The sequence below is a fragment of the Ranitomeya variabilis genome, chromosome 4 (genome assembly GCF_051348905.1).
Source record: "Ranitomeya variabilis isolate aRanVar5 chromosome 4, aRanVar5.hap1, whole genome shotgun sequence".
Classification (NCBI taxonomy): Eukaryota; Metazoa; Chordata; class Amphibia; order Anura; family Dendrobatidae; genus Ranitomeya; species Ranitomeya variabilis.
Genome location: NC_135235.1, coordinates 571,052,079 through 571,069,397, shown reverse-complemented (window position 1 = coordinate 571,069,397; position 17,319 = coordinate 571,052,079). Strand labels below are relative to the sequence as shown.

Genomic DNA, 17,319 nt, shown 5'->3' with positions numbered 1-17,319 from the left:
TTAAGGAAATAGATGTAAAAGGGTTGTCTGTCTATCATTTGAATTAAAAAAAAAAAAAAGAAAAGAAATTCTCCCTCTTTTCCCTCTATTGCACCACTCTTGATCACAGGTTGTGTTTGGTATTGCAGCTTAACCTTAAATTAAGATGAGGTGTAAAATCCAAACAGCTCATAAAAACAAAAGTTAGGCTATTTCTAGACAAAAATACATATTTTTTTATAATCCTGGATAGTTGGATTGTTGTGTCAGATTCCCATTAAGTAAAATCAATGAGCAGTGTCAAAGGGGTTTTATCGCTCCATAGAGACACTTCCCTTAAATAATCAATAGTGATCCAAAATCACCAACTGTACTTTATATATAAATATCTTAGCTACTGGAAAATCTGTTTCACTCTATATTCCCAATATTAAGTTATTTTTTAAATTTCCATTACTGTTGACATGAATGTCATAGGTCCTGTACTAATGTCATAGGTCCTGTACTGATGTTATTGGTCCTGTACTGATGTTATTGGTCCTGTACTGATGTCATAAATCCTGAGCTGATATCATAAGTCCTGTACTGATATCGTAGGTAATATATTGATATCATAGGTCCTGTACTAATATCGTAGGTAATATATTGATATCATAGGTCCTGTACTGATATCGTAGGTACTATATTGATGTCATAGGTCCTGTACTGATGTCATAAATCCCGAGCTGATATCACAAGTCCCAAGCTGATATCATAGGTCCTGTACAAATGTCATAGGTACTATTACTATATTGATGTCATACAGTGCTGTGCAAATTAATTGGGACAAAGCATTTTTTAAGTAAAATCATAAGTTGGTTACCAGTCAGTGATTCAAACCAGTTTTAGTATATAATAAATAAATCTTGGTCATCTAGCCAGTGGAAAAAGGTAATTTTCAGTGATGAAACCCATCTTTTAGTTCAAGGGTACAGAGCAAGTGTTGTTAGAAGAAGCAAAAATGAACCATTGCGAGCTGATCATATTCAACAAACTGTAAAACACCCTCAAAAACAGATGTTTTGAGGCTTTTTTACAGCTGATGGTACAGGGCGCTTATTTCCTGTTGATGGTATGATGAATTCATCCAAATACATAGATGTTTTAAAACGTTTTATTGTGCCATTCATGCGTAAATTTGAAGGGACATTACAACAAGATTTTTCTCCATGCCACAATTCCAAGTGTGTGGAGAAATTCCTGGAAGAAAATAAAGTAAAAGTGCTGGACTGGCCTGGCAATTCACCAGACTGAAATCCTATAGAAAATTTGTGGAGCATTGTGGAGAGACGTCTTGGCAAAATGGACTGTACAACCAAAGAACGCATGATAAACATTCCATACAAGCGTGGTTCCATGATGAAGAATTGAAGAATGTATGCAAAAACATCAATGCCAAAATGCATTGAAAATCTCATATCTGCTAAAGGAGGACATACTGGTATTTCTTACTAAAATTAGTATGTAACAGTGCACTATAACATTTTATTAACTATTCCAAAATATGTTTTTTTTGCTTTGTCCCAATTAATTTGTACAGTATTGTAGGTCCTGTACTAATGTCATAAGTACTATATTGATGTCATACTGTAGGTCCTGTACTGACGTCATAAATCCTGAGCTGATATCATAGGTCCTCTACTGGTATCATAAGTTAAAAAATATGGAGAATGAAATACTGGGTGTGCTGCCTCATTCTTCACATTTTTTTTTACTATTGGTGACTGTTGGATCAAGTCCTTAGATGCATATACCCCCTCTTTCAGATTGCCTGTCGAACTGCCTTTTCTTTAACTACCTTTGATGTCATAAGTCATGTGCTGATGTCATAAGTACTTTATTGATGTCATGAATACTGTGCTGAAGTCATAGGTCCTGGGCTGACATTATAGGTCCTGTCCTAATGTCATAGGCATTGTACTGCCCTGATTATGTCCCATTACGACATCACGCAATATCCTCCATTACATAGCACATTTGCCATTTTCTCGTTCTGCCAACAGAAGAGTAGTTTTGTAACATTAGTATAAAGTGACCACAAAGTAGATACTTATTGCAATTCTTCTCCTACCTGCATTTACAGTGTATGATAAGTAACAATGTTCCTATAGGCAACACCACTGCTCATTTGCAATTCTTTTTAAAAAGCTTGACCCCTATCTAATGGCAAGAAAAATCAGCTCACTCACATCCATGTTCAAGATTACCGAATTTGCAGTTAGTAAGCTATGATGGCCTATGGCAAAGCACAGTAAGGGGAGCAAGACCACTGGAAACCAGCAGAGACTCAGAAGGTCCAATTACGGTAAACTATCTTTTGTACAACGCACTTGATCCAATATTGTGACTCCTTCATGTAAAAAAATTTCCATCTCCACTTTCACTGAGGACTTGTGTTTATTGGTGAATATCTAAAGTATTGTTGAATTATTTCATCTCATGTATCACAGAGGCGATGGGATTCTCTCTTTTTACTAGTCAAGGGTTATATTACCGTATATTTCCTAGATCACAAGAGATTTTGATGCAATAGACATCAAGGATAACTATGTATGTAAAAGATTATATAATTGTATTGATATGAAACTGAGTTAAGATATCAATGACATTTCTATACATTACTTAAATGGGCAAACAAAACAGTGCCCCAAGTTTGTATAGGTTGTACATGGCACTGCAGCCCAGTGTCATGTTGAAGTAGGGATGTCATATCAGACACAACCATAGATGAGCAAACTGATTAGCAGGATCCTGATTCAGTGACCACATTAGTATTTAATGGGTGTCCTGTGGGAGCTTTAAAAGCCTCCTACCCATTGGCATCCCCAATGTCTCTTCTGATTAGAAGACACAGGTTGATGTCATGTGTGCATCATGCCAAAATGTTGACGTTACACCAGGAATACATATCAGAAGAGGTATAGTGACATCGGCAGGTAGGTGGTGGTTCCCAAAGCTTCAGTCTAAGGGATGCCATCCGGCAGCCAAGGAATACTGACATGGGTGCTTGACCAGGGTCTTTTGAATGGATTCACTTATTTCTAGACACAAGCCATGGACATGAGTGATACTGTTTTCCAATCATGACCAACTTATCTCAGTATTGCATTTAAAGGGCTTTTGCTATAAATTGCAAAGATTATCATGAGGAAAGTATGGTCCTGAAAGGAATAGTCCTATATGGGGCAGAACCCCTCTCTAGTACAACAAGCAATGGGAATCTGCCAGGATTCTTTTCTCAAGGAATCTTACAAGATCTGTGAGAAACAAAGAAAAAAAAACCCTCAGGATGAACCCTCAGAAATTTTTGGGTGATGTATTTTGGATCAGTACCACACGGTTTCATAACATGTACAGTTGCATGAACCATTTGTGGAAACACTGATCAGGCTCAAAGTAGATAGCAGCAGTGTGATTATTAACGCAAATTACACGCTTAATAGGATTACACTGTTATGGGAGAGGATTAGGAAGCAATGGTGATCACATAATGATGTGTGTTGGTTTAAAGTCAATCAGTGGCAGTAAAGGCTACTAAATATTAGAATGCACATTATTATGAAAAGTCAGAAGCCAGTCAGTTTGAACAGGTCACTGCCATCCAAAAAATTACTAATGCAATGTTTCCTCCATGATCTCATCATCACGAGTGGACAGGTCACAGTCTATGACCAGATCTAGAAACTCCTCTCCTAAAATACTTTGTGCTTCTAAAGAAGTCTTCTTCTCAGCATATGATCTCCCTCTTGTCTTCATTTCACGATTATGAGATTGCACGTGTAACATCCCAAGTCAAAATCCTATTTAAGGCCTGTTCATAACCTCCCACTTCACTCCTGAAATTGTCTCACTCAACAAGTTAAAAAATATGATTAAATGCTTTTCTAGTCATAAAATACGTATGTACAGGAAATTCATCTAAAACACTTGTGTGATTTCAGGATTACTTATACTTGCTAACTCTCTTGGAACATCCACGAGGCTCCCAAAAAAGGTGAGTTCTTTTGGGAGACATGGCAAATCGTCATGGGGAAGCACAACCTTCCAGAAACCTCTCAAAAAATGGCCCTTTCACAAGGGTTTCTTGTATGAGACAGAGCCCTGGAGCATCCAATCATCCAGGTAACTGGGCATGGAAGTGGTGGTGAAGGGGCAGGAGTGACATTAGAGGCAAAAAGGTTCAGGACTGCGAGATAGAAATATTTGTGCACTACAATCATCCTCCCAGAAGACAATCCTTCAGAGTATTTAAAGGGAATCTGTCAGTAGGATCAACCTTCCTAACTGACTATATGAGCATGCAAGCCATAGAAAGTTGAATAAAATGATAGCTTGATGTCTTCCATCTGATGTCTTAGTACAGATTTTTTTTATTTTTTTTATATGTAAATTAGCTGTTAAGATCTACGGGTTGAACATAGATCTCTCCGAGAATCTACCTGCAGAGATTATTTTAAATAAAAGCCAATGTTACCAATTTGAGACATGTAATGACTAACAGTCTGTTCTCCTGATCAACATGTCTCACACTTTTACCATCTCCTTTTCTTTTCAAATAAGCTCTGGAGGCAGTTTCTCATACAGATCAGTATCTGGCCAATAGATCTTAAAGGGAACCTGTCAGCAGGATTGTGCACAGTAACCTACAGACAGTGTCAGGTTAGTGCCATTAGTCTGGGTTCACGCTGCATCTGTGGCGTCCGTTAGATGGACTACGTTACACCGCGGCATAATGCGGTGTAACGCAGTCCGTTAATGCCGCCATTATGTCCTATGTCGGACGCATCGCTAGCGCACGCCCACAATGGGCGTTCGCTAGCAATGTGCCGACATTGAGTGACGGACCCTGAGACGCGGGCTGCAGCGTTTCTGGGTCCGTCACCGCTAGCGCAGATAGAGCATCTGCTAGCTCTATCTGCACTAGCACGCTGAAAGTCGTAGTTACTCACCGATAACGGTGTTTCTCAGAGCCCATGACAGCACTACCAGAGAGCACTACCAGAGAGAGATGGAGTCCGCCCTTCAGGGACAGGAAACCCTACCGAATAAAAGGGCGGTACCTCTCTCCTGCCTCAGTTTAGTTTACAGAGCATCAGAGGTCCTCCAGGTTAGTGACAACAAGAAATACACATATTTTTAGCAAAATGCTTATGAAGATCACACCGTGTCTAAATCACACACACATTTCATATACTAAAGTGCTCACCGCACACGTGATAAGGGGGGGAATAAGCAGGTGCTGTCATGGGCTCTGAGAAACACCGTTATCGGTGAGTAACTACGACTTTCTCAGTCGCCCATGACAGCACTACCAGAGAGAATTGCAGAGATTATTGCTTAGGGCGGGACCACAGCCTGTAAGACCCTTCTTCCGAAGGTTAGGTCCGACGAAGAGGCTAAGTCTAAGCGATAGTGCCTAAAGAAGGTTGAAGGTGTTGACCAGGTGGCCGCTTTACAGATTTTATCTATTGGTACCTCCAACCTTTCGGCCCAGGAGGTCGCCATAGCCCTTGTAGAGTGTGCCTTGAGTCCTTCAGGAACTGCATTTCCCGTGGACGAGTATGCCAAGGCTATCGCATCAGTGACCCAACGAGCTATAGTGCTTTTTGAGGCTTTGAGTCCTTTTCTAGGCCCCTGAAAGCAGATAAAAAGACAGCCTTCCTTCCTACACTGACGGGATGACTCTAGGTAGTGTATAAGACACCTTCTCACATCTAAGGTGTGGAATTTTTCCTCCTTTTGATTTTTTGGGTTTGGGCAGAAGGACGGAAGGATTATTTCCTGGGATCTATGGAAATTGGAAGACATTTTGGGTAGATAAGCAGGATCTGTCCTCAATACTACCCTATCATCCATTATTTGTGTAAATGGGGGGTTCGCAGATAGAGCCTGAAGGTCACTAATCCTACGGGCAGATGTTAAAGCTGTAAGAAGGGCCATTTTAAGGGATAAGATTTTAAGCGGTATTGAATCTATAGGTTCAAATGGGGGCTCAGTCATAGCTGAAAGAACCAAATTTAAGTCCCAGGACGGAGGGCTTTTGATTTTTACTGGCCTAGAACGTGTTGCGGCTTTAATGAACCTTGCCACCCATGGGTTAGTGGCAATACTATCATTATATAATGCCCCTAAGGCCGCTACTTGTACCTTTAAGGTGCTCACCGCTAGACCCATATCCAAGCCTCTCTGTAGGAATTCTAATATTTTGTTTATTGGAACCCCATCTTGTAGTGTTACACCAGAGGTGGACAGAAACTTCTTCCAAGTTTTACCATAGATTTTAGTTGTTACTGTTTTCCTACTTTTTAATAGTGTGGACACTACCTTATCTGAGAAGCCCTTTGCCCTTAGCAGTGACCTCTCAAGTTCCACGCTGTCAGGTGTAGATTTGTCGACTGAGGGTGGAACACCGGCCCTTGAGATAAGAGGTCCGGAATATCCGGAAGGACCCAGGGATCCGTGACCGATAGGATTCTCAGCCAAGAAAACCAGGCTCTCTTGGGCCAGAACGGGGCTATTAGAATGATTCTCGCCCTGTCCTGTCTTATCTTCCGTAGGACTGCTGGAATAAGTATATGAGGGGGAAAGGCATATGTCAGACCGTGAGTCCAGGGAATCGAGAATGCATCTAGTGCTCGGGGGTTCCCTCTGTGGTCTAGAGAACAATACTGTTTTACCTTCCTGTTCTCTAGAGTGGCGAAAAGGTCTATTGTCGGTACTCCCCAGATTTTTGTGATCTGATCGAAGACCCTTTGGTTCAGAGCCCATTCCCCCTGTTTCAGCTGGGTACGGCTTAGGAAGTCTGCCTTTTTGTTTACTATGCCCCTTATGTGTAACGCCGAGAGGGATAGGAAGTGATGTTCGGCTAGGGCGAAGATTTGGGAGGTAGTTTCCATCAGGGCTTGTGATCTGGTTCCCCCCTGGTGGTTCAGGTAGGCCACTACTACTTGATTGTCCGAGAAAACCCGGACATGCTGTCCCCTTAGTTGGGGAAGAAAAACTGATAGAGCGTGGCTTACTGCGCATAGTTCCTTTTGATTTGAGGATACCTGGTATTCTCGATCTGTCCAGATCCCCTGAGTAACACTGTTTCCCAGGTGAGCTCCCCACCCCGTGGGACTGGCGTCCGTGGTGACTACTCGATGTGTATCTATCACCCATGGAACTCCCTTTGATAGATTGTTGGGATCTAGCCACCAGTCTAGGGAACGAATAGTATTTGAACTTAGAGTCATGCGACCTTCCAGGCTTCCCTTCAGTATGAGCTGATTTTTTAGGACATCCCACTGGAGGTCTCTCGTGTGGATCTGAGCCCACTGTACTGCCGGGAGACAGGCAGAAAGGGACCCCAGCAGTGACATTGCTCCCCTTAAGATCATATGAGGGTTTGAACGAGCTGCTGACACAATGCTTAGTATTTTTTGTATCTTTAAGTTTGGAAGGCGACATTCCTGTAAAACCGAGTCGAGAGTTAGGCCCAGAAACTCTTGTACCATGGTCGGTTCTAGTTTCGACTTCTCGAGATTCAGGAGCCAACCTAATTCTGTTAGGATTTTTATCACTCTGCTGCACTGTTGGCGGCAATGTTGGGCTGTGTCGCTGATAATCAGGAAGTCGTCTAGGTAAGGTATTATAATCACGTCTTCCTCCCTTATGTGTGCCATCATTTCTGCTACCACCTTGGTAAAAACACGGGGCGCTACTGAGATGCCAAACGGAAGGGCCTTGTACTGATATTCTCTCACTACTCCCTCCATGACCACTGCTAGTCTGAGGTATTTCTGTGAGTTTTTGTGGATGGGGACGTGATAGTACGCGTCGCTGAGATCCAACACTACCATGAAACAACTTGGAAACAGGTTTTTTATTGTGGATCTTATCGATTCCATTTTGAATGTTTGATTCCTTACATAGGTGTTTAGCTTCCGGAGATTTATTATTGTACGGAACGAACCGTCCGGCTTTGGAATCAGGAACAGTGGGGAAAAAAATCCTCTCCCTCTTTCTAGGAACGGAACTTCTCGGATCACATCTTTGGATATGAGTTTTGAGATTTCTATTTCCAGGGCTTGTTGTTGTCTCCCTGAGGGTTTCAATGGAGTGACCACGTAGTGTTGGGGAGGAAAGTTGGTAAAATTTAATTGAAGTCCCTTTTTTATTATGTTTAGAATCCAAGAACTGGAGGAGATTTTTTCCCAGGCCGGAAGGTAATGAGACAGTCTCCCTCCCACCCTGGGTGAGGTGTCATTTAGGGGTTTTTTTATTTCTGGGGGAGTTGCCAAAGAGGAAGCCTCTATCTTTATTTCTCCCCTCCTCCCACCTGTTCTGTTCTCTAGGGGGGCGTCTGCGGAAAAATTTCCTGCTCCGAAAGGGCCGCCTGACATATGGAGCGGCCAGGTTAGGGAACCCCTTCTTCTTATCCCCAGCTTTTTGTAAGATGTCATCGAGAGTTTCTCCAAACAGAAATTTCCCCTCACATGGGATTGAGCAAAGTTTTTGTTTCGTTTGTAGATCACCTGGCCAGTTTTTCAGCCACAGCGTTCTACGCGCTGCATTGGACAGGGCTGCCGATTTTGAAGTCAGTTTTATAGAATCCGCCGAAGAGTCAGCCAAGAAGGCTGCCGCTCCTCTAATCATGGGAATTGACTCAATTATTTTTTGCCGGGATACTCCCTCCCTTAGCTGTTTCTCCAGATTGTCTAACCAAATCATCAGGGATCTGGAAGTACATGCGGCCGCTATGGCGGGTCTCAAACATCCCCCTGCTGACTCCCAAGCTCCTTTTAGGAAGGTGTCGGCTCTTTTATCAAGAGGGTCTTTTAGCGTACCCATGTCTTCAAAAGGCAGGGCAAATTTCTTTGACGCTTTAGCGACTGCCACGTCAAGTTTAGGGGCTTTATCCCATGCTATAGAATCATCTTCTGCAAAGGGATATTTCCTTTTAAGGGAGGGTACAGATGAGTTTTTTCTTTCTGGCTTCTCCCACTCCTTTTTAATCAGGGCTTGCACATTTTCATTAAGCGGAAAAACTCTGCGTTTTTTCTGGCCCAGGCCGCCAAACATAATGTCCTGCACCGTTTTATCAGGGCGTGGGTCTAGAACCCCCATTGTAGATCTTACAGTCTTTACGAGGGCATCTATTTCGTCTAAGGGGAAACAGTGACGGCCTCCACTCTCAGTATCTGAAGAGAAGGAGGAACCTTCCTTGTCTGACACATCCTCATCAGAACTAGAAGGATCAGAACGAGACAGGGGGACAGGTGTTCTCTCCTTAACCCCCTCCCCTTTAAGGGATTTAAACGCCGTTTCTACCTCTGATCTAATTACTGAGCGTAATTCAGAGGCAAAACTAGGGGTTTCTTCACAGAGGACTTTACCTATACAGGAACCGCATAGTTTTTTATCCCAGCTCTGAGCTAGGGATTCTCCACATAAGGGGCAGTCTCTATGTTTGGTTTTTTCCGTTTTTTTTCTTGCCTAAAAAACAAACGGAAAAGGGGGACCCCAATTATTTAGTGAACTTTCACGAAGATCACTCACCCATCTTGCGCAGCTACAAATACCAGTTCTGGAGGAGGCACGGGATCTTGAATGAGACCCGAAGTAGAAGGTGTCGGCTGGCTGGACATATTGGAGACTTTACTCTGCGGCGTAGAATGGCTCCTGGAACGGGAACTTCGGGTGCCTGCAGATGTCCTTCCGCCCGACTTGCGCTGGTGACGCTGTGGTAGCTGCACTGGCTGTAATGGCTGTGCTGACTGGAGCTGCTCATCGCTGTCCGCCATGATTGGACTGTATGCAGCGACGAGCGCTCACACAGCTGTGCTTTTTAAAATGTGCGCCGAACTCCCCTCCTCCAGGCTGCGTTTGCAGGGAAGCGCTGGTCCCCAGTGCGCATGCGCGCTCCCCGGGACCCGGAAGTAGACGCATCTATATCCGGTGCGGCGGCCATCTTGGTGCTCTCACACACACCAGGCCGCCGCTCCGGACCAGGCCTCTCCTCAGAGGCACGCCGGGTCCCTAAGGCTCCTACCCCAATCCGGGGAGGCAGCGGCGCTTCCCTCCGCTCGCTCTGCAGCCCCATCGGACCCAGAAGCGGCGGCGTCGGACACCGAGTCAGCGGTGACGGGGGCCTCCCCGCCGTCATACCCCCACTGGTCGGCTCCGGATACAGGTACCGATCCTGAGGGTTCGCCTGTCAGGGACAGGAAACAAAACTGAGGCAGGAGAGAGGTACCGCCCTTTTATTCGGTAGGGTTTCCTGTCCCTGAAGGGCGGACTCCATCTCTCTCTGGTAGTGCTCTCTGGTAGTGCTGTCATGGGCGACTGAGAAATACCGGCACTTGCGTTATCAGCAGCCCGTTAACGTATGTATTGAACGGGCTGCTGTTAATACAATGTGAACCCGGCCTTATACTGATTAAAATGTTACTTTGGTTGATGAAATCCATCTTGTGGCTGTTGTTTAACCTTTATTTTCAGTTTTGAGTTAATGATATGCTTGTACTTCGGGGCAGACTTTGGGGGGTTATTCATGTGGTGCTCGGATTAGGTATTCATGTGTATGGCTTCTGACAGGTCACTGATCCCACACTGACCTGCCCCCTAGTTAACATAATGAATATTATATATACATACTGAAAAAAAAACACCTTTATGCAGGCAGGCACCAGCCATGGCACCTGTACTCCAGCATAATCGCATGTGTACTGTGTTGATAATAAATGTGGTTGAGGTTATCCTGATATTAAAAAAAACCAATCCATTGGAAAACGGTGCCCGCCGCGCCTGCACAGTAGCAGCTATCGGCATATATAGAGGTGAATCGATAGCTACCATTGCACAGACGCCGACGCCGCCATCTTGCTAGAGAAAAAAAATGTCCTCCTCCAAGATGCCGTCGCCTGCACAATAGCAGCCATCGGCGATCACCGATAGCTGCTACTGCGCAGGCGGCGCCATCTTGGAGGGGGATTTTTTTTCTCTAGCAAGATGGCGGCGCCGATGGCGCCTGCACTGTAGCAGCTATTGGCAATCTCCAATACCTGCTATTGTGCAGGTGCCGACAGCGCCATTTTGGAGAAGGACATTTTTTTTCTTCCTCTAGCAAGATGCCTGCGCAATAGCAGCTATCGGATCACTTCTATATACAACGATAGCTGCTACTGCGCAGGCACGGCGGGCGCCATTTTCAAATGAATTTATTTTTTTTTTTTAATATCAGGATAACTTCAACCACATTTGTTATTAACACAGTACACATGCGATTATGCTGCAGCACAGGTGCCACGGCTGGCACCTGTGCCGCAGAAGGTTTTTTTCTTCAGTATGTACATATAATATCCATGATGTAAACCAGGGGGCAGGTCACTGAGGGATCAGTGACATGTCAGAAGCCTTACACATGAATACCTAATTAGATCACCACATGAAGCCCCCCACAGGCCGCCCCGGAGCAGGGGTATATAATTAACTGAAAACTGAAAATAAAGATTAAACAACCACAAGACGGATTTCATCATCCAAGGTATCATTTTAATCGGTATAACGGCGCTGACCTGACACTGTCTGTAGGTTACTGAGCACAATCCTGCTCACAGGTTCCCTTTAACAACTCATTTACATAAGAAAAATGTGGATTTCTCAGGAATAAGACATCGGATCGCAGATATCAAAGTGTCATTTTATTCTACTTCCTGTGATCTACATGCCATTGTAAACGGTTTAGGAGAGTTGATCCTTCTGACAGATTCCCTTTAAGCATGGAATTACTCTTTTGGAAATCCTTGTAAATAATTTATAGACCTTTATATCGTTTGTGCTAAATTTCACATTTGGTTTACAATTAACGCTATCAATAAAAATGTGTTTGGTGCTCTAAGACTGCAGGTATTGTTATTAAAGAAGCCCTCCTCCCATCAAAGTCTTATCTTCTTAATGTATTGCAGTCATCATATTATATAGCACTGTGTACTTACTATTGCTCATTTTGCCTTTCTTCCCAGTTAATTCTTCTGTTTTCTCGGATCTATGTAGAAACAGGAAGTCTCTTTTCTCTGCATGTATCATTCCCATCTTCAACTCCTGACCCAGGTACTCCCTCCTCCTCCTGCCAGGGACTTTTGCAGTGACTCATGAGTCATACAGAAAAAATGTACCTCCTGTTTCTACATAGAGCTTAGAAGGATTCAGGTAGTGAGTTTTTAATCACGTAATGTCCTAGTCCTAATGGAAAAGGGAAAAATGAACTGGGTAGAAAGGCAAAATGAGCAATTGTAAGTACACAGTGCTATATAATATGATGACTGCAATATATTAATACAGTAAAAACTTTGATGGGAGTGTTTCTTTAAGCACAATAAAAATCAGTCTAAGGATCAGATTTTGATCTAATCCACAAAAACCTAACCAATCAGGTACAATGAGATCATAGCATGGCCAAGATTATATAGATAAAACTTAACCTTTACTAGGTATGTTAAAAAATGACAGCCAATGTATACCTTGGACATACACACATAACTTTTCACAAAGTGAAAGTGCTCATGATTAACAGTGCTCAAATTTAAAAAATGGTTGGATCTCACCAATACACGTTCTTATTCATTCCCTCCTAGGTCTGTCCAGCACTGAGGAGAATGGATGGCGGGAGTGTTTCTTTAAGCACCCAAGATTCAGAATTTTAATAAGGGGCCAATGTGACCCATAAAGCCCAGATGCATATACATGTGATGGGATATCATTTGCATGATTAACATAGAGCTGATATCTTTCCTTTGATTCACGGAGCTGAAATCAGAGTCCCAGCAGGATCCTTGTCTTGTCACGTATTGCCTTAGCAATTATTCTTCCCATTAACCCACTTGCATTTTACTCTTTGAAAAATAAGATTCGGAGCGGTGAAAATCTGAAAAGAACGTGAAGTGGCGTAATTCTGTTCTATAGGAGAGAGAAGGATGGGGTGAAATGGGACATTTTTGCAGCCCAAACTGCAGGGAATAAATTTCTTGTGTTTAAGAAAAGCGTCTCCTAGCAGCAATCACTCAATATAACAGTCTTCAAGATGACAAGCTATGTGGACATAAAAGACATAAGCTCAGCTACAAGCTAATATTACATGCACTAATTCAAGCAAGAGAAGGCAGCGTATGACTCCAGCAAGTTTTCTCAAATCCATCTTGTGAGGCAACGTCTCAGCTACTGCAGGAATCAGATGCTTTCTTTCCAAGGCTCGGCTGATTTTTTTTTTTTTCTGCCTGGTGCCATGATAGCGTTCTGGGAAGAACACATATTGAATGCACAGACATTTCATAGAGATATTAGAACATATGTCTGATGAATCTGGCTCGTATGTCCAATGAGCTCCTAATTTGCTGAAATTGCAAACGGAATTAATTGAATTTTCTGCCGCTTTCTGGCCGATAAATCATTCAATTCTTCACAGAAATCCCAGTGGGTTCATTTCGGAGGATCTCAAGATTGCATATTCCGCTGCAGAAGATCATAATGGATACAATGACAGGAAAAAATAAAGGAAATGGTGCACAGTTTAATTTCCAGTGAATGAAACCTTTTCTCTTTTTTTTATTTGTGCACCACAAACCACTCCGCTGGGACGTCTGCTCCGGATCCATCAGGAAAATTGACATGTGATACAATCTGTCACTATATCCCAGCTTATCTGATCTCAGGGGATTCTATAGTATTACTATGATATAAACTCTTGATTATCTGTGTAGAGTTAATAGGATTATAGACTTTCTGAAGTCATTCAAATCCAGAAAGATCCAACAATGCCATCAATGGTGAGGGGCCATTTTGTATCCAGTTATCAAAGAGAATATGTTATTGGGGGTCACACACCTTTACATTGAATAAAAGTAGTCTAGATGGTAAAAAAAAATCTAGTGCAGGCTTTTAGAACATTTTACCATATTTCCAGACTATAGAGACACTTATCCGTACTTCTCCATATTGCTTCAGAGTTCTCTAAATACAGTGCCTTGCGAAAGTATTCGGCTCCCCTGGAACTTTTCAACCTTTTCCCACATATCATGCTTCAAACATAAAGATACCAAATGTAAATTTTTGGTGAAGAATCAACAACAAGTGGAACACAATTGTGAAGTTGAACTAAATGTATTGGCTATTTTAAATTTTTGTGGAAATTCAAAAACTGAAAAGTGGGGCGCGCAATATTATTCGTCCCCTTTAACTTAATACTTTCTTGCGCCACCTTTTGCTGCAATTACAGCTGCAAGATGCTTGGGGTATGTCTCTATCAGTTTTGTACATCGAGAGACTGAAATTCTTGCCCATTGTTCCTTGGCAAACAGCTCGAGCTCAGTGAGGTTTGATGGAGATCATTTGTGAACAGCAGTTTTCAGCTCTTTCCACAGATTCTCGATTGGATTGAGGTCTGAACTTTGACTTGGCCAATCTAACACCTGGATACGTTTATTTGTGAACCATTCCATTGTAGATTTTGCTTTATGTTTGGGATCATTGTCTTGTTGGAAGACAAATCTCCATCCCAGTCTCAGGTCTTTTGCAGACTCCAACAGGTTTTCTTCAAGAATGATCCTGTATTTGGCTCCATCCATCTTCCCATCAATTTTAACCATCTTCTCTCTCTCTGCTCAAGAAAAGCAGGCCCAAACCATGATGCTGCCACCACCATGTTTGACAGTGGGGATGGTGTGTTCAGGGTGATGAGCTGTGTTGCTTTTACGCCAAACATATCGTTTGGCATTGTTGCCAAAAAGTTCGATTTTAGTTTCATCTGACCAGAGCACCTTCTTCCACATGTTTGGCGAGTCTCCCAGGTGACTTGTTGCAAACTTTAAACTACACTTTTTATGATATCTTTGAGAAATAGCTTTCTTCTTGCCACTATTCCATAAAGGCCAGATTTGTGCAGTGTACGACTGATTGTTGTTCTATGGACAGACTGTCCCACCTCAGCTGTAGATCTCTGCAGTTCATCCAGAGTGATCATGGGCCTCTTGGCTGCATCTCTGATCAGTCTTCTCCTTATTTGAGATGAAAGTTTAGAGGGACGGCCGGGTCTTGGTAGATTGTCAGTGGTATGATACTCCTTCCATTTCAATATGATCGCTTGCACAGTGCTCCTTGAGATGTCTAAAGTTTTAGAAATCATTTTGTATCCAATTCTGGCTTTAAACTTCTCCACAGCAGTATCACGGACCTGCCTGTTGTGTTCCTTGGTCTCCATGATGCTCTCTGTGCTACAAACAGAACCCTGAGACTATCACAGAGCAGGTGCATTTATAGGGAGACTTGATTACACACAGGTGGATTATACTTATCATCATTAGGCATTTAGGACAACATTAGATCATTCAGAGATCCACAATGAACTTCTGGAGTGAGTTTGCTGCACTGAAAGTAAAGGGGCCGAAAACATTTTGAATTTCCACAAAAATTTAAAATAACCAATAAATTTTGTTCAATTTCACAATTGTGTTCCACTTGTTGATTCTTCACCAACAATTTACATTTGGTATCTTTATGTTTTAAGCTTGATATGTGGGAAAAGGTTGAAAAGTTCCAGGGGGGGGGCGAATACTTTCGCATGGCACTGTACATATACTCACACCCTAAAATTGGCCAATCAAATGAGATAACTGTCAGACAAACGTTAATTTGCCAGACAGCTATCTCTCTGGACCCCTTCATATATTGGAGTACTCAGCTCGGCCAAATGTTCATGTGCTTTCAACAGGGAGAGAGCGGAGAAATGGTTGTCAAAGCAGTCTTTCTCCTCTCTCTCCTGAAGAAAATAGAATTGGTTGTTAAAATTGATAGAGACTGATTCTTCTCTCTCACCACAGTATCTATTCGGGAAGTTGAGAGGCCTGCACACACATGAGATGGTCGACTGGTTTTGTAATGCCTATGGGGCATTTACACTTTGGTTGGATGAACCCACCAATTTCATTAGGACCAGCAGGCCTTATGAAGTGTATTGCACTGAGTTGTTAGGATGTCATATTGAACGTCAACCTAGGAGTCTTTCTTTTCAGGTGGTAACTTTCTCTCCTCCCCACGTACAAATGGATGCTCAACCAAGCTAAGCATGTATGCATGAGTATAGGAGAACATTAAGAATATTGAAGCCATTGGAAAGCTTTAGACATCTTAAAGATGACTATAGATGTAGTAATTATCTGTAATAATCAATGATCAATGTTCCATGGTTGGTTCCCAACAATGGAAATCTGTTTTGTCTGTCAATAGTTTGGAATAGCAAGATATGTCATCAAAGACATCAGTGAGAAAACTAAAGGAAATGCTGTTAATGCTCTCCAAAAGGAGTCACATATGATACTGTAATAATAATTTAGTAGTCTAGTGCAGACCTTCATAAATATGGACTTCACATATTTAATTTAATACTGTATTCCTCACACCTTTTTTTTCTCTTAATGGGTCTCAAAATCCAGTCCTCAGGGCCCCCAACAAATCATATTTTCAGGATTTCCTTAGTATTGCACACGTAATGGAATTATTATGAAGGCTTTAGAAACTGCCACAGGTTTCTCTCAACAGTGGAACGCTAAGGAAATCCTGAAAACATGATGCGTTGGGGGCTGAGATGCCTTTAGTGAAACACTAAAAGGTAAGGGTATTCCTATTATAGACATTTATTGCATGAGGGTCCCACACATGCCATTTACTTTTGCCTCCCATGCCATCCACAGTATGTATGCGTCAGTACATGGTAGAATAATTTATTTGACCCAGGATATAACTCAGATTAGTTAATATCTAAATAGTAAAAATTTGGATTTCCAGGCAGCTTTAAAAAAAATCAACATTAATGTAAAACCTTCAAATTTTTAGCTTTTAATGATTTAGTCCTTGATGGAAAAGAATCGTCAATTAATTACATAAATTCTTCGAATGATGGAAAATGTAGTAAAGTTCATAAAACAAGAGCAAAACAATAAACGGGTACTGTAATGCGTTATACATGAATGTGACAATCTGCCAGGCAATGTAGGTATGTAAGCAGACATGATGGTAAAAAATGAGCCAGCTTCTGCATTAGGAAGACCAAGGGTATGGTTGTAAATGTGACAGAATAAGTATTTCTTCAAAATCCTATCTACTGTCCTCTTATAAGTTCATTGTTCACTTTTTATTTTGCAGCCGACTTCAATCCCATTTATGTCACTGTCATTATTATTACGAGGGGATGTGTTCTGACCTAGCACAGCCACCTGAAATCATTTCCTGGGAACACTTTGTTGCTCTGAACCATGTAGCACTCTTCTC

At 42.2% G+C, this 17,319-nt stretch overlaps 1 protein-coding gene and 1 long non-coding RNA gene across 3 annotated transcripts in view; one reads left to right on the top strand and one right to left on the bottom strand.

Moving 5' to 3' along the window:
* The window catches only part of CDH4 (cadherin 4), a 1,009,876-nt gene that overhangs the window by 839,910 nt on the left and 152,647 nt on the right, over window positions 1-17,319 (bottom strand). The window lies entirely within an intron of this gene.
* On the top strand, window positions 1,892-15,054 carry LOC143769171 (uncharacterized). Of its 2 annotated transcripts, none has more exons than XR_013214243.1 (3): window positions 1,892-2,323; window positions 3,960-4,012; window positions 12,636-15,054. It is a non-coding gene; the product is annotated as an uncharacterized LOC143769171 (long non-coding RNA). The 2 variants fall into 2 exon arrangements; XR_013214244.1 differs by having other exon boundaries at window positions 3,960-4,140.